Source organism: Neofelis nebulosa, chromosome 16 (genome assembly GCF_028018385.1).
Source record: "Neofelis nebulosa isolate mNeoNeb1 chromosome 16, mNeoNeb1.pri, whole genome shotgun sequence".
In the NCBI taxonomy this organism is placed as follows: domain Eukaryota; kingdom Metazoa; phylum Chordata; class Mammalia; order Carnivora; family Felidae; genus Neofelis; species Neofelis nebulosa.
In genome coordinates, this window is record NC_080797.1 from 57,823,605 (window position 1) to 57,836,437 (window position 12,833).

General features: G+C 43.6%; 1 pseudogene; it reads right to left on the reverse strand.

Moving 5' to 3' along the window:
* Positions 1–6,558: 6,558 nt before the first annotated feature.
* The window catches only part of LOC131496983 (THAP domain-containing protein 2-like), a 29,746-nt pseudogene continuing 23,471 nt past the window's right edge, over positions 6,559–12,833 (reverse strand).

Genomic DNA, 12,833 nt, shown 5'->3' on the forward strand with positions numbered 1-12,833 from the left:
ACAGCCACTTTAAAAAACAATTTGGCAAGGGCACCTGGGTGGCTCAGTCAGTTGAGAGTCTGACTTAGGCTCAGGTCATGATCTCACGGTTTGTGGGTTCGAGCCCCGTGTCTTAGTGCTATCAGCACAGAGCTTGGAGCCTGCTTTGGATTCTGTGTCTCCCTCTCTCTCTGCCCCTCCCTTGTTCGCACCGTGTCTCTCTCTGTCTTTCAAAAATGAATAAATGTCAAAAAAAATTTTTAAAAAACAATTTGGCAATTCTACGAAAGGTTAAAGATACAGTTACCATGTGATCCAACAATTAGGTATCTACCCAAGAGAAATGAAAACATGAAGACTTGTATCCAAATGTTTAGAGTGGCCTTACTCATCATAGCTAAAATGTGGAAGCAATCCAGTTGTTTATTAACTGTTGAATGGATAAACAAAATGTGATACACATGCAATAGAGTATTATCCAGCAATAAAACAGAGCAAACTGCTAAGACATGCTGTGTAAAAGAAGAACCTCAAAATCATGATGCTAAGTGAAAGAAGCCATATCCAAGACTGCATCTTATATGATTCTGTTTGTATGGGATTTCCAGAAAAGGCAGATTTATAGAGACAGAGGTAGATCAGCATTTGCTTAGGGCCAGGAATGGGAATGTGGACTGGCAGCAAAAGGGCACAAAAGAAATCTAAAGCTGGTTCATGATGATGGTTGCACAACTCAAAAGTCATTGACTTGCACTTCTACAAGGCGTGAGTTTTATGGTATGTAAATTATACCTGGAAATATCTAATTAAAAATGAAAGGACTAAAACCCATTAGAATCCAATTGCCCTGCTTTGTATCTTCTTTCCCCAGTTGTGTATAGCCTCATTTCTTGTCTTCAAGAAATGTCTCCACCATTTCTTACCCTTGACTCCCATCCACATGCCCGTGTCTCAAGTTCGTTGTCTTCTTCACTGGAAGGAGCAGTAATGCTTCCTCCACTACTCCTAAGTAGATCCTGAGGCCACCCAGGATCTTGTAACCTCTTGAACCCTCTCATCACTCTGTAGCATTCCCTCCTGAAAATGTTTGAAAACATCCAAAGGACTTAAATTCTCCTGTGCTCCTCTGGCTCTTTATTCTAGACACTTATGGAGCTGAGGAAGAGGGAAGTAATTTATACTAGAGCACTTAAAGCAACTTTACATGGAACATTAGATTTTCTTAACATCCTCTTAAGCCATTTCAGGGAATATTCACAGGTCCTTCACCTTATCTTGTTTCAACTCCCTACCCTCTCTTCTTCTTTCTGTCCTTCTCTCCACTCCTTCTTCAATAACCCCAAATATATATATTCCTCTTTCTCATAAAGATCAGTTTATCTGCCTTCTGTGAGGTCTTATCATCTTTCATGCCAAGTGACTTATCATAGCATTGCCTCAAACCATGTAATCAGCCAGATTTCTAAATTGAAAGTTACAAAAAAAAAAAAAAAGATTCCAGATGATTTAAATAGAGAAGACCTTTGTTGAAAGATATTGGGGTGCTCAAAGAATTGCCAGGAAGACTGTAGATTAGAATAATCCTCGGAAAATAAACAGGAACAGAGGTAGACTGTGCAATATAGCCCACACCCTAGAATGAGACCAGTGAAAAACACTGCTTCTGCCACCATGGAACCCAAAACACTGAAGTTCGCACAAATGAGTCAGCCACCCCGTCCGTAGAAACAGGATGCCACTGCACCCCTCACTACTGCTTCCAGAATTCGCTGCCATCATTGTTTCTTGGCCACAAAGTCTGGAGTGGATGTTTGTGATTGGCTGAACTCAAGTCACGTGCCTGCCTCCTAGCCACAGAGGAGAGAGGGAAGATGAGTAATTGGCCTTTTCAGCTGTTACAGTGAAAGATAGTCTCTTCTTCTCACTAAAATTCATACCACAGAGAAGTCTCCAAACATAGGAAGGGAACTCAGATGCTCAAGAGCCCCAAAATAGCAAAAACAGCCTTTATGACTAATTTGAACAATTAGAAATGTGCTTAACAAAATGATTCAGAAATCCTGAACGCACTGATTTTCTTAGCAGAGTAGTTCTGTCCAACTGTGTGAAGACCCAAGCTAATGAAGGAGAAAAGTTGGGGGTTTGTCCTGAGTAGGATTGAAGGACATTCCCTAATTCTTTGCATTGTTATATACATCTTGGCCCTCCCAACCATGGGTCCCCTCTGTGTAAAGGCCTTGTTTTGTCACGAGCTGGCACAATTATTGAACAGCCTGTACCTCCCTCCACACTGTTAAGCAATTACGGTTCTGTAAACAAATGCATACCTTGTCCTGCCAGCTGCCATTTAAAGGAATCTTGAAGCCAAACCCATCTTTAAAGGGAAGAATCCTGATTGTGATGGAAATATACATTGTGATGGAAATATCACAATTACCATGAAATTTTGCATATTGGATGTTAAGGTAGAATTCACCTAACAATATTGAGCCACCATTATAAATATACATTTCTCATGACATTTTCTGGAACTGTCCCTGAGAGCTCCTGGTTAGAATAAAGTAAAAATGTCAAATGCAAGGAGCTCTCTACTTTGAGCCAAGTTTTATTTTATTATTCAGATCATTCTTGGCTGCCTAATAAAAGCCCATAGTAAGTTTACTCTCGTGACTTCTACGTGTTCTCTGGATAATCTCTTTAAATGTCTAAAAGGCAGGGGAATATGAAGTTGGGGATCCATGTTAGAACCAGTACCCAGTGTCCTCCCAGGCAGAATTGGAATAAGGAGGTCTTAGGGACCAAAGGGGTCCAGTAGATATGTTACCTTTGTCCTACATACTTATGTAAATTAAGGGGCACCTGGGTGGTTCAGTGGGTTAAGCTTCCAACTTCCACTCAGGTTATGATCTTGCGGTTTGTGAGTTGGAATCCCACCTCGGGCTCTGTGCTGACAGCTCAGAGCCTGGAGCCTGCTTCCGAATTTCATGTCTTTCTCTCCCTCTCTGTTCCTCCCCCACTGGCTCTCTGCCTCTCTCTCTCTCAAAAATAAAGAAACGTTTAAAAAATTTAAAAAAACTGATATGTAAATTAAAGCGCAAACCTTTTGGGGGAGCCTGGGTGGCTCAGTCAATTAAGCATCCAGTCTTGGTTTCAGCTCAGGTCATGATCTCACAGTTTCATGGGATCGAGCCCGCATCAGGCTCTGCACGGATAGGGCAGAGCCTGCTCGGGGTACTCCGTCTCCCTCTCTCCCTGCACCTCCCCCCACTCCTGCTGTCTCTGTCTCTCTCAAAATAAATAAATACACTTTAAAACAAAACCAAAAAAAACCCCATCCTTTTTATTTAAAATAAAACTAATACAAAAAAACACACAAAATAAATTTATAGCTTGAAGAAAATATTACAATATTGTGATAAGACCCTCATAACCATCACACAGGTGAAGAAATAGCACTTCACCAGTGACCCCAGCAGTCCCTTCCACGTGTCTCTTTCCAGTCACCAACCTCTCCCCTGCACCCCAAAGGAATTATACTCTGACTTTTATAGTAAACCATCCTTTATGTTTTCCCTATAGTTTTATCCCTCAAGTGACCAGAGTGACCAGAGTCACTAGTGACCAGAGTCTAGTCTTGCCTGTTTAAGGCACTACAGGTTGCTCTCCAACCCTTCATGGTTCACACAATGTATCCTGTCTAGGGTTTGCCCACTGCTCACTCGTGAGACAGTTCAACCCGCTCCACTGTCCCCTGCATTTCCTGCAAAAGGGTAACTGGGTCCAGAGGCCCAACCACACTCAGGTTTCACCCCTTTGGCCAGACCACAAGTGGTACATCAGGAGGCAACGGATGTCTTTTCTCCTTTCATGATGCTTCCAGCCACTGGTATTCAATGCTTAAAGTTCATCATTTGTTAGAGTTTACAATGACATTCTAATGTAATCACTTCTTTTCCATTTATTATTTCAAAGACTTCTATAAAGAGACACTTTCCCTATAAGAAAAGCAGAATAAATGCTTGATCCATTCTCTTTCTTTTTTTGTTAATGTTCATTCACTTATTTTTGAAAGAGGAGGGGATGGTAGAGGGCAGAGAGAGAATCCCAAGTAGGCTCCAAGCTGTTGGCACAGACCCCAACACAGGGCTCAAACCCTCAAACCATGAGATCTTGATCTGAGCTGAAACCAAGCGTTGGACACTTAATAGACTGAGCCACCCAGGAGCCCCCGTTCTCTTTCTTCACCCGATTTCAAGATAATGAACTGTTCCCTATTATCTTCCCAAGCTGACCAATTATATATATATATAAACAACTCCCACTGACAAAAGATGAGTCTATCTGAACCTCAGTAAGCATATTGAAATGGATTAAAACCTATCACATATATTTAAATATTTGTGTTCATAATCATGCTTACACATTTATAAATAAAGTGTATATATTTGCATCTGTATCTCCTTTCTGCCAAACTGAGCCTCCTGGTTTCTTGAGGATGCAGGAGATAATAAGGTTAGAATGATTAATTGTGATTCAGTGATTAATTGTGATTCATCGTTTGCTTTACCTCATATTACCCACTCAACAGTCTCAGAAAAACAATACAAATGCTACTGTTCAAATATGATTACTGAAAACAATTAGAAAAAACATATGCATCGTCCCCCTCCTTGTCTCCTGAACTTGTGTAATTGTATTGTACCTGTATTTTCAAATCATATAGCCTTGCAGACTATGCCCTCTGCCTTTTGGCCCTCCTTCAAACCTACTTTTATACTAGCGTATCATATATATCAATGTCTCTTTGATTGTTTTGCTTATGTGAAGCTTATTATCTAGTAAATCCCTCGGGAAGAGCTCTTAGGAATAAAATTCCTTAGTTCTTACATGCAGATAATAGTTACCTGTGCCCTTTGTATGCAAAAGCCAGTTTTTCTGGATATAAAACTCCTGAATTATATTTGCTTTCCTTAGGTACCATAAAAACGTCACTTCATTTTCTTCTAACATAAAGCACTATTGTCAGAAAGTCTGATAACCTGATTTTTCTTTCCCTTATAAGCCATTTCCTGGCTTTTGGCTAGATGCCTGAATAATTTTCTTCTGCCTTTTTTTATTTTCTTCTTCACGTGAAGCGATTTTACCAAGACATCTTGCTATCAATCATTCGGCCTCAGTTTTTCAGGTACACTGTGTGCGTGTGTTCTTTCAATGTGTAGGGTCAGATCTTTAATTATTGTTATTATTTTGGGAAAGTTTCCTTAAATTATCATTTCTAGTATTTGCTCTATCCCCCTTGCTTTGGTTTTCTTTTTCCGGGACCACAGTTGCCACATACAAAATATTCCAGGTATCTTTTAGTATTTTCATTTTCTCTCAAATTCCTTTTATCTTCTCTTTTTTTCCGCCTTCTTTTGAGTCTTATGAATTTCTTCCTATTTACCTTCTGTTATCTATAAGGCATTATTTATTATATCTATTCACTCTCACGTTCCCTCTACTTTGGGTCTTCCTTTCTGAAACAACTTTGTTCTTCCAGTTCCTTTCTGTGATTTGTCAGGTAATCTCTGAGGTTATGATTATTATTATTCTCATTCATGTGGGTGATGATGTCATTTCCTTAATCTCTTTTAGCTCATTTTGAAGCAATAGGTTACAGTTTTGATTTATTTTGTAGGTACCTCTCTCTGGCACACTTTCGCCGTCTATAAAGATGTTATTCTCTTCCTTAGTCTCTTTGTTCTAATAATAATTCTGTGTGGGTTTCACCCTTGACATTTTTATGTTTGCTTTTTATGTAAATGCAATGTTCCTGAACCTTGTGAAGGAGGTCCTCATTCAGGGTAGCCTTCTAACTCCACAGGGCTCCCTCTTTGGTTGTGTTTGTGTAGTATTTAAAAACATGGCAGCTCGCCTTCTGAGATGTCCTGGCTCTACGGCCCCACCCCATTTTTATATGGACTCTTTCTTTTTATACTATTATCCCTATTCCACTCAATTCTGATCCCATACCCAGCAGTTTCTCATCAGTATGAGCATTGGGGATCCCTGGCCAGTCAGTTTTGAACAGTCATAGAGTCTAGAATGCTCCATCCCTTCAGACCTTGTCACAGACCCCTTGCATTCACCCACTAGTCGACTGGGCAGACCTTCTAGTTTCTTTTCTTTCTTTAACTCATATTTAATGTTAGTTAACTCCTACTTATCATGGAATGTACTCTCCCAACATTTGTACAAAAAAATTTTAATGTAAATGAAACACGTTGTCATAGTCCTTTAAAAGCATTTTTTAATGTTTATTTATTTTTAAGAGAGAAAGAGAGAGAGAGAGAGAGAGAGAGAAACAGACAGACAGAATCTGAAGCAGACACCAGACTCTGAGCTGCCAGCACAGAGATTGACACGGGGCTCGAAGTCACTGACCTTGAGATCATGACCTGAGCCGAAGTCGGACGTTCAACCAACTGAGCCACACAGGCGCCCCTATGTAGGCTAATTTTAAATGAAGGTCCTCTTGGTCTGTTTTACAGAATTGGTAATGTTTGGTAATTATCTTATTGATCATGTTTGGTAATTATCTTATTGATCTTGTCCAGGAATCTCGAAATCTTCCAGAGGAAAACCACTTAAGGCAGTTGGTAAAAATGTGTTCTGCTATGTCCTGGGCTAATTCATTCTTTGCTTCCAGAGTCTCCATCAAGCACGTGACTTTGATCCGTCTTCGTGTTGCTCTGCGTTCTTTTTGTAAACAAGTTTTCGTCGTCTTTCTTAAGCTTGTTGTTTCTTTTTCCAGTGTAATTATCCTTTTTTTTTTTTTTTTTTGCCTTCAAAAGATTTCTAAAAGCATAACTGCGTTCAAGTAGTACTTACTGACTTCTAATGTTTGATCTTAAACGAGGAGGTCCTGTTGGAGCACAAGTGTTGTTTTCCTTCAAAAGACTCCTTGATTTGAGTTTCACAGACTTTCAGTGGGTACACCAATCAAAAACAGTTGGAACGGCATCCATTTTAAGTAGCCAAGTTTGTCCTGTTAAGTCTAAATAGGAGGCTTCAAAGTGCTTTGAACAAAGAAAGGTGTGTTTTCCTGGCACAAAATTGTTGTGCCTAAGTGGGAGAACCCATTCTTTCCTTCTTTTAGGATCCAGGGGAAACTTGTGGAGGCTGATGTTAAGGTGCCTGTCATGGGGAGTAGCACAGCCGGCTGCTATACAATTGGCTGGCTTTCCCTTCCCCTCTGTTCTGAGGCACTGGCTGCCCCACTTCCTTTTGGCAAAGGCTGGGCAAGCGAGGCAGGGCAAGGGCCCACCGAGAGGAGTCGTGGGAGCCTGGTGGGAAGGACGTGAGTGTGTATTAGGGATGGTGGTGCCAACCTTCCCTGTCTCTTTGTTAATATGGCAGACTTGAGCCAGCACAGCAGACAGTCCTGGAACTCCGGTGGGACACAAGTCACCTCCTCCCAGACCCTAAAAGGGAGTGGGATTACTGGACCTCTTTGGCAGCCATCCTTGCAGCAATTAAAAAGGTGTCTCTCCCCCTTCCTCCCCATCACTATGAAACTCTCCTGCCTCTATAGAACTTTCCAGTGAGTCTCAGTTGGCCATTTGCATATTGTTCTTTTCTCAGGTCCAGCAAACACCTGACCACTCCTTCTGCTTCCTGCTACATAGATGTTGAGACCTTGTAGGGCTTAGGGTTGTTAATGATTTGTCCCCACCTGCTCGTGTGTTAGGCTTCTTGGGGGTACCTCATCACCTGCTTTGCTGTCAACGTCTGTAGCTTTGGAGGGTTTGGTCTCTAATGGCCCATCTTTCTGCGGGGGAATTGCTGAAATTCGAAAACCATGCTGCCTTCTTTTCTATGTACAGGTGTTTTTTGTTTGCTTTTATTTGAATTAACGGCCTACTATTTTCCATTAAAATCCATATTTGGGGTTTATCTTGAGAAATTCCTATGCCTAGTTACACTGCACCTGCATTCCCATGTGGAATGGGGAACAGCGGAACTAAGTAGCAGCATCCCCCATTAGATGGGTGTGGGCTCTCCTGTTTGCTATGCCCCAGCACCCTCCATTGTTTCACTGACCAGGTGACCTATTTACACAATCTTCCTAGCTCTATATCCACAGAACATGCCTACACTCTGACTCCTGTTCTAGGGCCAATGACAGGAAGTAGGAAATACCCAGGACCCACTTACCTTCTTACCCAGGGTTTTCCTTCCACGTGTGTTTCCTGGAATCCCCTCAGGCATTTGGGTTTCTCCCTTCCCAGGCCTCCCCTGTCCAGCTCCTTGTTCCAGGAAGCACACTTACAAATTCTAAGGCTGCCTATGGACACAGCTCCTAAGAGAAGGCACTGAGTTCCATCTGAGAGTCAGAAAGGTTGATCACATGGAAGCCAATTTCAACAAGATGTAGGCAGGAGACAGGAGGAATACACAGGCCAGTAGCCAGGGGTTTGGTGTATCAGGCAACAGAGGACAAAGCAGATCAAAGTGCTGGTTCTGCAGGTGGGGCTGAAACAAACATTTGGCCGGGGCAGTGAAGGGGAGGGTCGTCCATGGTTGATGAAAAGCAAGAGTAGGATCTGGGAATGTAGCAGGGTGGGGTGACGGGAAATGGTGAATTCTGCCTGCTGGATGCCTTCTATATACAGCCTGGTACTCAGCCTAAAGAAGTGCTGCTTGCCAGCTGCCTTTGGTCTGCCCCCCTAAGCTGTAGGTCCCAGGAAAGCATTTAGACCTGCAAGGAGATGCTTGCAATTCCCTGAAGAGCCTCAAGCTCCTACACCTGTACTTTGTACCTGCCATTCCTCTTGTACTGACTTCCCACCATCTTTACCCAGGCAATAAAACACCTAAGATCTGACCTCCTCCAGAGACTTCTTGGGCCAAGTGAAGTGCCTCCTCTGGGCTTCCATAGGTCCCTGAGAGTGGTACTCATCACATTCTATTATCTCTTCCCTTATTTGTTTCTGCCAAGCTAAGATCTCCTTAAAAAGAAGAAAAGGATCTTACTACGTTCTGTATCTCCTACACCTACCATGCTCCAGGTGCTCAAAAAATCTATCAGTACTTCTGAGCATCTTAGGTATCACAGGGATGCAGCTGGTACCAGTGCCCATTCTTAGGAGAATCGCAGGAGAGTAGCCCAGTCACCCCTGGTGTGCAGTGTTGAGATAGCTGGGTGAGCTCACAGCATCTGACTGTCTCATCAGCATCTTTCATCTCCTAGGGCTCCCTTTACAATCATTTTAATTACTTTATTGCAAGTTTCATCAGGCAAGTAACACGAAGGAGAGCAAAGAGACCATCGGGCCCCCTGACTTATTATTCAGAGACGGGAACAATGTCCCGTTAACCATGGAAACTTGAAGATGCACAAAGGTTTTCAGAGTCAGCTGTCATCATTGCTCATAAAGTTTTCAAAGAGCATATTCAGAGGCAGGAACAGGGTCTGAGCAGAAAACACAATGGCAGGTGGGAGGAATCAGGAGAGCAGTCCATCACTGGAACACTGAGCATCCTGTACACCTTCATCCTGAAGGTGTAGGACTGCAGAGAGGGTTTATGGGTCAAAGCTGTGGTCTGTAGAAGGTGGATTTATCTGCCTGGTGCTGGACTTCTCTTCTCCCTTCAGCTAAAGCCACTAATTTCCTTTCTATAGGCCTGTATCCTCAGGGAAATTTAGGTATCCTCTGGTCAGAAGCCATGGACACTAAGGCAACCTGACTGTAAGTGCGCAATGACCCAGGGCTGTAATCCACAAACTGGGCTTTTTCCTTCCCCCAGGATAGAACCCTCAACATAAACTGAGTTCTAGCTCTGGAAATTGAGGCAATACCATGCTTAAGCTTTCTTGGTTGACCTACCCACTACACTCATCAGTGGTTCTCAATCTTGGTTGTACATTAGAGTCATCTGAGGGCTTTTAGACACACCAATGCCTGGAATTTACCCTAGACCAAAAGAATCAGAATCTCTGGGGATGTGGCTTGAGCATCAATATTTTTTAAAGCTCCCTAGGAACACCGATTGCCTAATGCTACACAGCAGATCACTTTATGACTTAAAGCAATAGATAGGCATCCTCTTATACCTTCTGTGTGTCAGGAATCTAGGAGTGGCTTAGTGGTTCTGGCTTAGGGCCCTTCATGAGGTTATAGTCAAGATATTAGATGGGGCTGGAGGGCCTGATTCCAGGATGGCTCTTCTACATGGCTATTGACTGGAGGCCTCAGTAACTTGCCACATGGATCTCTCTATAGGGTTGTTTGGTCATCCTTACCACAGGCAGCTGGCTTTCCCCAGAGCAAGGGATGTAAGAAGGTGAGAGCAAGACAGAAGCCACCATGTCTTTTGTCTTGGCCTGGGCTTGGAATTCACACTCCATTGTCTCCACATACCCTCTTGGGTTACATTGAACAGGATAGTCCTATTTGTTGTGGGAGGGTCTACCTAGGGACATGTATACCAGGAGGGTAAGGCTTTTGGGGGGGGGGGTGTTTTGGAAGCTGGCTATCATAGCAGGTGTCTCTAAAGTACAGCCAAGGTTGAGAATCATTGCTTCTGGTCCCACTGGGGCTGAGGCCCTGCCTCTGTCTTTCTTAGCTCAAAGCAAACACAAGAGACTTATTAGTGTTTATTCTCTTCACATAACAGCTAGAGTGGTTTTGGTCTTTTTAACTATAATGAATATTTTTGTACATAATTCTTTGTTCTGCTAGTAGATTATTCCCATGGGGGTAAATGCTATAACATGAAAATACTTGTTCAAAAATCTTTTTTCCCCTGCAGGGAGGTCCAAGTATTTTGTGGTTTTGTTGGTTTTTTTCCATCTCTGATTGTTTATTTTATTTTTAGCATGTGAATCTAATCATCACACTCCTGTTCAGATTTGAGCAGTGACCTCCCAACAATCATGGGGTGAAGTCCGCAATCTTTCTCATGGTTGAAGGACTCCTGTGTGATCGGCCCATCTCTTGCCCTCCACCTCCAGCCTCATGTCATTCTGCTTTGCCCCTTGCTCACTGCAATCAGGCCACACAGGTTTAACTTCAGCTCCTAAAACATATTACTATGTTCTGCTCCTCAGGGCCTTTGCACAAGCTCTTCCTCCAAGTCTGACTCGGATAACTTGTACTTACCCTTCAGGTATCAGTTCCTAGGCCAACCCAGTGGGTTCTCCCATGGGACCCACACTACCTTTGCCTCAGAGAATTTATTGTGATGCATTATAATGCACTTATTTGTGTGACTACTTGTTTATTTCCACTGAACTGGGAGTGCCATGGGGGCAGAGATCATTTACTTTTCTCTGCTGTCTGCTCCCCAGTACCTAACACTGCACTTCGCATACAGTAGGTGCTCCCAAGGTGCTTGCTGAATGAATGTTTGTAAGTATAAAAGTCAAGGCCCAGAAACATTTAGAGACATGCCCAAGGCCACCCGGGATACCTGCCTGGGCTTGATGGCAGATATGCTAAATTCAGAATCCCTGCTTCGTATCTAGTGTCACTAGAATCCTCCACCCATGTCCCTTGAATCCCATCCCGTGGAGAATTATCTACACCACCTGCTCTAAAGCTGGAATCAATGGCTCCCTGTCAATGGAAGAGCCAGGCTTCTGTGGCCATCAAGGGATGACTTCTCCACCCAAAAGTGACAGCTGTCTTTGGCTGGGCTCTTGTCTTGTGCTGGGGAGGGCTCTCATCAAGGTAACCCTGAGTCTCTCCGCCTTAGCTCTTCTCATTTTGAGCATCCATGCCTCTTGAAACAGCCCTGGGAGTTTCCATTTAGCCTTTGGGAATGCTGCCAGGCCTGTCCACATAGGTGAAGGGCACTGGCTACCATTATTTAATGATTCCCCCAAACCAATGAACTGTTTGTTCCTGTGACATATGTTCCTATCACTCTCAGAGAACGTCTGGCAGAAGCGAGGGACAGCTCAATAATAGCCTTGAGAAGTCTTCACTGCCCCTCGGCCCTAGGCCAGCCTGTCTATGCTGGTGGCAGGTTGCAGGATGGTGGGGACAGATGAAGAGAAGTGAAGTCAGAGCCCTTATCCCTGACTAGCTCCCTCCAGCTCCCAAGTCCCTGTGCTACACCCTCTTACCCCCAAAACCACCATTGTGGTGCCATACCTGACCCTGTCTCCTAGGGGCAGGCTAGGGCCTAAGTCCTCTACCCACCAGAATATGCCCATCCTGGGAGTCATTCCATACCGTTTCTGCTGGTTGCAGAACCCATCATCAGATCTCTGTGAATGCCCAGACAGAAGTTAATGGCAGACCTGTACATGACAGATCCACCAAAGAAACAGACAAATTTCCACTTGCATCTAATGGCACCTAAGCTCAGGCAAAAGTACCAACCACCCCCGTGGCATATACATGCGTATACACATGCACACATGTACTCACAGACTCAGGCTCACTCAGCCTGGGCTGCCTTAGCCCTGGCCACCTCTCCCTCACCCATGGCATTGCCAGATTAGTCCCAGGCACCTCACCAGGACACCATGAAGTTCAGGTTCCAATCCGGTGGTTCCCAGATGCACTGACCATGGGTCTATCTCTTCCTTGATAGGCTACTCATGATTCTTCCTCATCTCTTCTGTCTGATGAGCCTACCTGCCATTCATCTCTCAATGTCCAAATCCCACTCATCCTTCAAGGCACAAATTCAGCCTCCTCCATGAAGTCCCCCATTCCTGTAGCTGGAAGTCATACCTCCCTCTTCCGACTACCCATAGCATTTTAGCTCCACCTCCTCTATGGCTCTTGAAACCAACTTTCTGCTTCCTAATCATGTTGTTTTTATGCACCTTTTAGCAACGCCTTTCCCTCAACTGTTTT